Raw genomic sequence first — 10,009 nt, 5'->3', positions numbered from 1 at the left:
TGAAACATTTAGTGTTGTGAATATATGTCCTCCCTGCCAGACACAAAACACACATTAAGACAAATACAAGAGATGTGGCATATTGATTAAACTTAAAGAGAAGTAGATCTAATTTTATATTCTATATCGAAGATTCACTACATAAAGAGTTATGGGTGCTTTTCGAAACATTTTTCCTCATTAAAATTGCACTATAACTCTCTGCTCGGCCGTCAACTCTTTCTCCTACCTTATGTTGTAGCTAGTTTCCTATTTGCAGTGTGTCCTCTCCTTGTAGACCAAGCAGGGCTTCTCCTCAGTCATGCAACTCATCAGCCGTGCAGTAGCATGCTATCATACGTAGGTCTGTCCTCAAGAAGTCTAGGAGCCTTTCCAATCTATTTGTGGGACCGGCTGATGCTTAAATCTGACCTTGGAAAGAGAACTCCATGTTGTCAACTTGCATTGGCCAAACAATACATTTTCCTGCTGCTTTCCCTATGTAAGGTCGCGCACGTGTTGAGTTCGGTCTCTACTTTCAAATTGCACACAAGTTCTATTACGCATTTGTATTTTTTTGAACCATCACTCCTTATTTAAGATATTCGAGTTCAAATTATGAATCGTAGGTTGAGAAAACCTAGAAATTAAAATTTACGCTACAAAATTCTGACATGTTTAGCTATATGAATCACTAACTAACTTATTACAAAACTTATTTACTGATTGTAGAATTTTCTTTTACTACTGTAAAGTTAATATAAGACTGTAAAGTTTAACTTAAAAATGTAAAGTAAATTATCATTAAGGAAATAAATAAAATAATTATAAAGACAAAAGAATACACAGGGATGACAAATGAAGGTACATGGATCACATAGGAGGGGACAAAGTGGGACACACTGTCACATGAAAAAGGAGAGGCTACTCTTGACTAATCTTAATGAGGGGGGGCTTGTGTGGCCTTATCTTTTGATGATAATGACAAAGTGGTCAAGCTCATGGGTACCACAAGGGTACCAAAAACGCGGGTATGATTTTTGGGGAATATATATATATATATATATATATTTTTTTTGAAAAAAAAATTAAAAAAAAATTTTGGTAAAAAAAGTTGGACGTTTTCTTTTCTGCTATAAATAGAGCATCCATGCTCACACCTTAGATATAGAGATTGCCTCTATAGTGCTCACGAAGTGGTGCCACTTCTCTTAGAGAGAAGGCGTCCACAAACCACTAAGAGAGCAAAAACTCTAGTGGACTAATAAGCGTGCTCGAACCCAAGGTGCTAATGATCATGAAGCTGGTACAAGTAACGATGGAATCCCTGCAGAAAATGCTATGTCTCCACCAATCGGACCAATCAAAGCTATGGTACAGGTTAGTATTGCAGTTTCAAGTTATGCATCATTGCATATGCGAGACCATATGAAAAGAAAACACGGACCGAAACCATGGGGCTTAACCCCAAGAAACTCGTCATATGTTGACAAGTAGGAAAGATTGTCTGGTTAAACTGGTTGCTATAGGAAAGAATGTTTGTCCAAAACCTTCGGTATGGTTTCTCTCAAGTCTCTCTACTTATTAGCGCTGGTATTATGTGGCAGTTGCCGAGGCGTGAGATGACGCCCAGGATGGCACCGCTGATGCTGTGGTGGGAGTACACCCAGATTAGCCCAGTTGGATACTGCAGTTTTGCTCTGCCGTGGCGTGAGGATGACGCCCAGATTGGCACCGTTGTTGCTGTGACGGGAGTACGTCCAGATTAGCACAACGAGTACTTGTCGAGCGGTATGGGATGCTCATGAGGACAAGGGTTTTTATGAATAATGTATACACCGATCGGACGTAATAGTGCCAGTAGAGATTCTTGAGTGAACTTAATCCAAGGGTTGTTGGTTTAAAATTGGACGACTTCTTGTTTGACTATTGTTTGTAATACTGTTTGAAGGGCTGTTTTTAACGAACCAGTATCATAAATAAAGTAAAGGAACATGTATGTTTAAACAGTGTGGTAGTAATTAAATAACAAAAGAAGGGTGAGTGTGGTGTGGAAATTGGGAGAATAATACCCCGATGGTATCATTCTATGGACGGGTGGACCTGATGATTCGGGTAACTTTCCAACGTTAGGATTTTTTTTATTAGTCATAAATCTTAAAAGAGATAAACCTTGGCGGCTGTGCTTCTGAAACATGGGGAAAAAAGCGCAAAGGTTGGTCACTCTAAGATTTATACTTTTAGGTATAATTGATTATAGATAGTTTTTAGATAGGGTTGTGGTGGTCACGCTCCGCCATAGCGAAATAGGACCAATCCTTCACTAACAGTTCATACTCGTGGCTACGTAGTAGCTAAGGCAATGTCCGTTGGTTTTCCCTTCTCAGGATTGGAGACCTATCAAAGGTACTCCGCTCCTCTCGACAAGGGGCAGGGACCTCACACTGGTATCAGAGCCTAGGTTAAAGCTTGGGGAGATTTTTAGATTGATGTTTGGATATTGAAGGATGCGAATGTTTGAAATAATAGAAGAACCTAGAAAAATTGTTTTAAGTTTTTATATGGTATTGAAGACTGAACTTTCCTGGTACAGAAAAATGTTCATTCAGCCTACCAGAAATTCCAGGTGTTCACCATCATGTTTGAAAATGCATGCCAATCACCAAATTATCAGTTTCGAAAAAGGGTGATGATGATTTTGGATAGGGTGTTTGCACCACCTATTCCAAGGGTGCATAGAGAATGGGGCATCAACTGGAGTCCATCTGGAGGAATCTATACCATCGATGCTGACAAGATATGGTGCATGGATACCAATCTCAAGAAACTTCAATGGGCAGAGGAGTTAAAAGTCATCGAAGTTTATCTTTTCATTGGTACTAAGAATCCGGATGCTACCATTACCTTGGGAGGAGAAAAGATATCTCAGACTCAATGGGTCTATAACCAAGTTACAAAAGTTATCCATGGTGGTAGGATTCGACCCATATGTGTATCTCGTAGCTTTCAAGGGTCAAAAGAAACTTATTATTTTGATCCTTTAGCCTATCCTTTTGTAGTCAGTAAACTCAAAATATAGAGACATTACAATCCTTGTATCTAAAGACTACCAACCTTGGTAGTAAATAATGTGTATATAAATAAAGTTTGGATTAATATTATCTTTCGTTTGTATTATTGTCTGATCAAGTCTTGCCTTAAAGTGGATTAAAGTTAGAGTATCCAATAAAGTTTCACTTAATCTATATTGCACAGAGTGCGGTGTACACATCTCTTCAAGAGAAAAAGCTACTTCTCAAGCAAGCTAAACTTCCCTCTTTCAAAGGGGAAGGAGCCCTAGTTGAGCGCGATGCTGAAGTGTGGCTCGAAGAGATGGAGGATTATTTTGCTGCTGCTGGTACTACTCCCGATAACCAGGCTATGTTGGCTATGTTTCGTCTCACGGGGGATGCCAAGCTTTGGTGGAAACAACACTGCAAAGATAATCAAGTAGCTCAAAACACTCAAACTTGGGAAGACATTAAGTATGCTGTCAAAGGACGTTATCTTCCACATGCACACGAATCCCTTAAGATGAATGAATTCTTTAACTTACGTCAGTTTCATCTTACAGTGGAAGAATACTACTCCAAATTTGTAACTCTTAGGCGCTATGCTCCGCCAATGACCGCAGATCAACAAGTAGCCCATTTCTGCCAAGGGCTAAATTCTCCTTTAAATACTCGTCTAGAAGCCATGAGGCCTGTAAATTTGCAAGATGCTCTTTTAAGAGCTAAACCCTTAGCTAAAGAGATGTCAAACTCTCAAAGGGTTGGAAATGGAAATTTAAGGAATGTTGGAAGGAGAGGACGGCCTATGATGTGGAACCAAAGGCAAGTTTACCCAGTTCACCAAACTCATCCAATAGTTGCAGCTTCAGCAAATGGAGCTCAAAATGCAGATCTTAGATGCTATGAATGCAATGAGCTAGGACATTTCAAGAATGTACGTCCTAGGCGAGTCTCCGCAACAAATACACCTAATCGAGCTAGAGGACGAGGACAAATAATAAATCGTGGAGGAAGAAATGGAGGACGAGGTCGAGGGCGCGGAATGGCTGCCAGAGTCAATGCTATCATAGGAGAACCAACATTGGGAGAAGAACAAGAGGAAAGAGCAACTCTACATGTTGCAATTGATAATCCAAGAGCAAGACAACAATATGCTGTCATTCAAACACCTGCAAATCACCAAGGTGAAAAATTTGAGCTTCTTATTGATTGTGGTAGTACTCATTCTTTCTTGTCACCTAAATGTTTAAGGAGGTTAGGACTTAATCAACATCCTACAAGAAAGATGAGAGTTGAATTAGCCAATGAAAAGGAGGTGTTATCTCAGTACACTGTGGGCAAAATAGATTTCAAGTTGGGAGAATACTCTACTTCTGCTACTTTTCGAACCTTACCCATAGGAATCTATGACGAAATTCTTGGAATGGATTGGTTAGCCAGTCATAATGCCAATATCCATTGTGCCCAAGGAAGTGTTACTTTTGTGGACAACCTAGGTCAAGAAGTCACTATTCAAGGCCAGAATGGACGACCAAAAGCTTACTTGGTCAAAGCTAATCGTCTTTTGAAAGGGTTATGCAAGGGTCAACAAATTTTTGTAGTTAAGCTAAACAAAGTAGAAAAATCTTCTTCCAACCTTGAACCAATGTGGCTAGAAGAATTTTCGGATGTTTTCCCTCTTGAATTTTGTGAACTACCACCACCTAGGGAGGTAGACCATGAAATCAAAATTTTTCCAGGTAGTGAACCAGTCTCAAGAGCGCCGTACAAGATGTCACTTCCAGTGGCTATAGAACTCAAGGAGCAGCTCAAACAGTTGATTGAGCAAGGTTTTATCCGACCTAGTACATCTCCATGGGGTGCACCGCACCTGTTCTCTTCCAAAAGAAAAAGGATGGCTCTCTTCGACTTTGCATAGATTATAGGGGCTTAAATCAGGTTACCATCAAGAATAAATATCCAATTCCTCGTATTGATGAGAGGTTGGACAAATTACATGGAGCCAAAATATTCACAAAGATCGATCTTCGATCTGGCTATCATCAAATTCGAATCCAAGAGGCTGATATCTCCAAAACAGCTTTCAACACTCGTTATGGTCATTACGAATTTACAGTGATGGCTTTCGGACTTACGAATGCTCCTGCAACTTTCAATCGTCTGATGCACGATATCGTTAGAGAATTCTTGGATGATTTTGTCCTAGTATTCTTTGACGATATCTTAATTTATTCCAAATCAGAGGAAGAGCATGAAGGACATGTTAGGAAATTGTTAGAGCTTTTATGCCGAAATAAGCTGTATGCAAAGAAAAGCAAATGTACCTTCTTTACCCCTAAGGTCTGTTACTTAGGGTTTATCATTTCACCTGAAGGAGTCTCTGTTGACCCTGACAAAGTCAAAGATATTGTGGAATGGCCTCAACCCACTTCACAAACCAAAGTCAGAGGGTTCTTAGGTATCACAGGCTGGTACAGGATCTTTGTAAAGGACTATGCTCTTAAAGCTGCACCACTAACTGACTTGCTAAAGAAAGGAGCTACGATACTTTGGGAAGAAAAACATGAATCTTGCTTCAAACAGCTGAAGGAGTATCTTGCTTCAGAACCTCTCTTAAAACTTCCAGATTTCACCCAAGAATTTGAGGTGATCACAGATGCTAGTAACCTTGCATTAGGAGGAGTCCTTACTCAAGAAGGAAGGCCTGTAGCTTATACTTCTTGGAAGCTTAGGATTCATGAAGTGAATTACGCTACACATGATTTAGAATTGCTAGTAGTTATTCATGCTCTCAAGCTATAGAGACATTATCTATTGGGACGCAAATTCCAATTGGTAACAGATCACAAGAGTCTTAAGTGGATTTTTACCCAACCTAACCTTAATATGAGACAGAGGAGATGCATAGAGCTCATGCACGAATATGATTTTGATATTAAATTTAGACCGGGTAAGGATAATGTTGTGGCAGATTCCCTAAGCCATAAAGCTTTTCTGGGGGCAATTTCCATGGCTAACAACCCTATTCTAGACAAGGTCTTGGATGCTGCTGTCAGAGATACAGATTACTAGATGCTTGCTAGTATCTACGTGAAGAGAGGGTATCATCAAATCAGCCTAAACCTCTACATTATTCCTTAGAAGATGGGAAAATTTACTACAGGAATCGACTATGCATACCTAAGGATTCTACCCTAAGGAATGCTATCCTATATGAAGCACATGATGGCCCAACTTCAGGACATCCAGGTTATGCCAAAACCATCAATGCAATTCGCAGAAGTTACTATTGGCAAGATATGAAGGGTGATGTCCTTCACTATGTCAAGCAGTGTTTGTCTTGTCAAAGGATTATGGCAGAGAGACTAAAGATGCCAGGTAAATTACATCCTTTAGATATTCCCCAAATGATGGGAATGTATCAGCATGGACTTTATCACCGGGTTTCCTTCTGTCCAAGCTGGATATGATTCAATCATGGTCATAGTCGACTTGCTTACTAAAGTGGCTCACTTAATCCCAGTCAAGACAACCTTTACAGCTTCAGATATTGCTCGTCTGCTTGTGAAGGAGGTTTTCAGAATTCATGGTTTACCCAAGAGGATTGTTAGTGATCGTGATGCCAAGTTTACTTCAAAGTTTTGGGTATCATTGTTTCAAGCTATTGGAACCCAGTTATGTTTTAGTACTGCTTATCATCCTCAAACTGATGGCCAAACTGAAAGAGTTAATCAAATAATTGAAGACATCCTCAGAGCCTACTGCAATAGAGAACCTCGCAAGTGGATAGCCGATACTAAACACAAACACACACACACACACACACACACACACACACACACACATACACACACACACACACACACACACACACATCCATCCAAAAATGTCGAGAGCAAGGCACGCATGAGAGACAAGGCAGCAAACGAGGGCTCGCGATATGCTCTCCTCCCCACGCACAGTGTTGCCATAGCCGGATTCAAAAAAAAAGGGAAAGGCGAGTTAGCATGGCAATGGCCTTTTCTGAGTAGGCCTCGTGCCCTTTCATTACATGTGCCCCTGCTCTCTGCTGATCGACAAAAACGGTTTCCATCTCTCTCTTAAAGAATGGCCAGAGACTTACCTGAAGAATATTGACCTACTAACTTTGCAAATCTTCATCTCCGAATTGATGCACATTTACAAACTTGCAAATTTTTGCCTTTGTGAACCTTCGAACTGGCACCTCTACGAACCTGTGACATTGCTTTTGTTTGCTTGCCAACCAGTGTCGCTTTTCGTGGCCTTTTTTATTAAATTTAATTTATATTTGAAGCTCTGATATGCCATGTGGTGGATTCTACAGCCAAATAGAGGCAAAAAGAGCCTTTGGCTCGCTAAGTAATAATCTTCCTAAGAAAATAACGCTGCCTTCTCTCTACTGCCTCTCGTCAGTTCTATGCGCCCTTTAACATGCTGCTCCAAGGCTCTAGATAAATATCGGCCTGCTAGCCGTGCTGTAGGTGAGTGTGTCATAAAATATAATATCTAACTTTACAAAATGATTTTCGCATATTAAACTGATCATTTAATGTGGGAGAATAAACGGGAACAAGAGTTAGAATAGAGACATGTGCTTCTAGACCCGTCTCAACACGGGACCAATAGGAGAGATGGTTGCATCTCAATAGAGGTCCAAAAGGAGATGGTCTATCAAAGAGAAATGTGCAACTAATGAAGCTCAAAAGACCTTAGGGTTAGCTTCATTAAAGACCTCCAATGGTTAGTGTTAAAAGTCCTTTGACCTTAAGCAAGCTAGGGCTGAGCTTGAGGTGGGAACCCGACCTAAACTTAAGCAAGCTAGGGCTGTGCTTGAGGTGGGAACCTTAAGCAAGCTAGGGTTGTGCTTGAGGTGGGAGCTCAACCTAAACTTAAGCAAGCTAGGGCTGTGCTTGATGTGGGAACCTGACCTAAACTTAAGCAAGCTAAGGTTGTGCTTGAGGTGGGAACCCCAACTAAGGTGCTTGTCATGCTTGATGACTAAGGTACTTAAGGTACTTGTCACATTTAATGAGGAAGTTGCTTGAGAAGCTTCCTATGCATGGGGGGTAAGATGCTTGAGTCAAAAAGAGAACCTAATCACTTAACGAGGAAGTTGCTTGAGAAACTTCTGTAAGGTCTCTACTTTCAAATTGCACACAAGTTCTATTACGTATTTGTATTTTTTTGAACCATCACTCCTTATTTAAGATATTCGAGTTCAAATTATGAATCGTAGGTTGAGAAAACCTAGAAATTAAAATTTACGCTACAAAATACTGACATGTTTAGCTATATGAATCACTAACTAACTTATTACAAGACTTATTTATTGATTGTAGAATTTTTTTTTACTACTGTAAAGTTAATATAAGACTGTAAAATTTAACTTAAAAATGTAAAGTAAATTATCATTAAAGAAATAAATAAAATAATTATAAAGACAAAAGAATACACAGGGATGACAAATGAAGGCACATGGATCACATAGGAGGGGACAAAGTGGGACACACTGTCACATGAAAAAGGAGAGGCTACTCTTGACTAATCTTAATGAGGGGGGGCTTGTGTGGCCTTATCTTTTGATGATAATGACAAAGTGGTCAAGCACATGGGTACCACAAGGGTACCAAAAACGCGGATATGATTTTTGGGATATATATATATATATATATGAAAAAAAAATTTAAAAAAATTTTTTGAAAAAAAAAGTTGGACGTTTTCTTTTCTGCTATAAATAGAGCATCCATGCTCACACTTTAGATATAGAGATTGCCTCTATAGTGCTCACGAAGTGGTGCCACTTCTCTTAGAGAGAAGGCGTCCACAAACCACTAAGAGAGCAAAAAATCTAGTGGACTAATAAGCGTGCTCGAACCCAAGGCGCTAATGATCATGAAGCTGGTACAAGTAACGATGGAATCCCTGCGGAAAATGCTATGTCTCCACCAATTGGACCAATCGGAGCTATGGTACAGGTTAGTATTGCAGTTTCAAGTTATGCATCATTGCATATGCGAGACCATAGGAATATATTATTTACCTTATTAAAAGAAAACACGGACCGAAACCACGGGGCTTAACCCCAAGAAACTCTTCATATGTTGACAAGTAGGAAAGATTGTCTGGTTAAACTGGTTGCTATAGGAAAGAATGTTTGTCCAAAACCTTCGGTATGGTTTCTCTCAAGTCTCTCTACTTATTAGTGCTGGTATTATGTGGCAGTTGCCGAGGCGTGAGATGACGCTCAGGATGGCACCGCTGATGCTGTGGTGGGAGTACACCCAGATTAGCCCAGATGGATACTGCAGTTTTGTTTTGCCGTGGCGTGAGGATGACGCCCAGATTGGCACCGTTGTTGCTGTGACGGGAGTACGTCCAGATTAGCACAACGAGTACTTGTCGAGCGGTATGGGACGCTCATGAGGACAAGGGTTTTTATGAATAATGTATACACCGATCAAACATAATAGTGCCAGTAGAGACTCTTGAGTGAACTTAATCCAAGGGTTGTTGGTTTAAAATTGGACGACTTCTTGTTTGACTATTGTTTGTAATACTGTTTGAAGGGCTGTTTTTAACGAACCAGTATCATAAATAAAGTAAAGGAACATGTATGTTTAAACAGTGTGGTAGTAATTAAATAAGAAAAGAAGGGTGAGTGTGGTGTGGAAAGTGGGAGAATGATACCCCGACGGTATCATTCTATGGACGGGTGGACCCGATGATTCGGGTAACTTTCCAACGCTAGGATTTTTTTTATTAGTCATATATCTTAAAAGAGATAAACCTTGGCGGCTGTGCTTCTGAAACATGGGGAAAAAAGCGCAAAGGTTGGTCACTCTAAGATTTATACTTTTAGGGGGACTGTTGTTGCAAGGCTTGAGAACAGGGTTGTGTGGCAACCAAAAGATGGTTGTCAAGTTGAATTGTAGAAGGGCATCAATAGCAGGTCGGAGTAG

The sequence above is a fragment of the Adiantum capillus-veneris genome, chromosome 2 (assembly GCF_014529385.1).
Source record: "Adiantum capillus-veneris isolate H3 chromosome 2, ASM1452938v2, whole genome shotgun sequence".
Taxonomy (NCBI): Eukaryota; Viridiplantae; Streptophyta; class Polypodiopsida; order Polypodiales; family Pteridaceae; genus Adiantum; species Adiantum capillus-veneris.
This window is presented reverse-complemented; position numbering follows the sequence as displayed.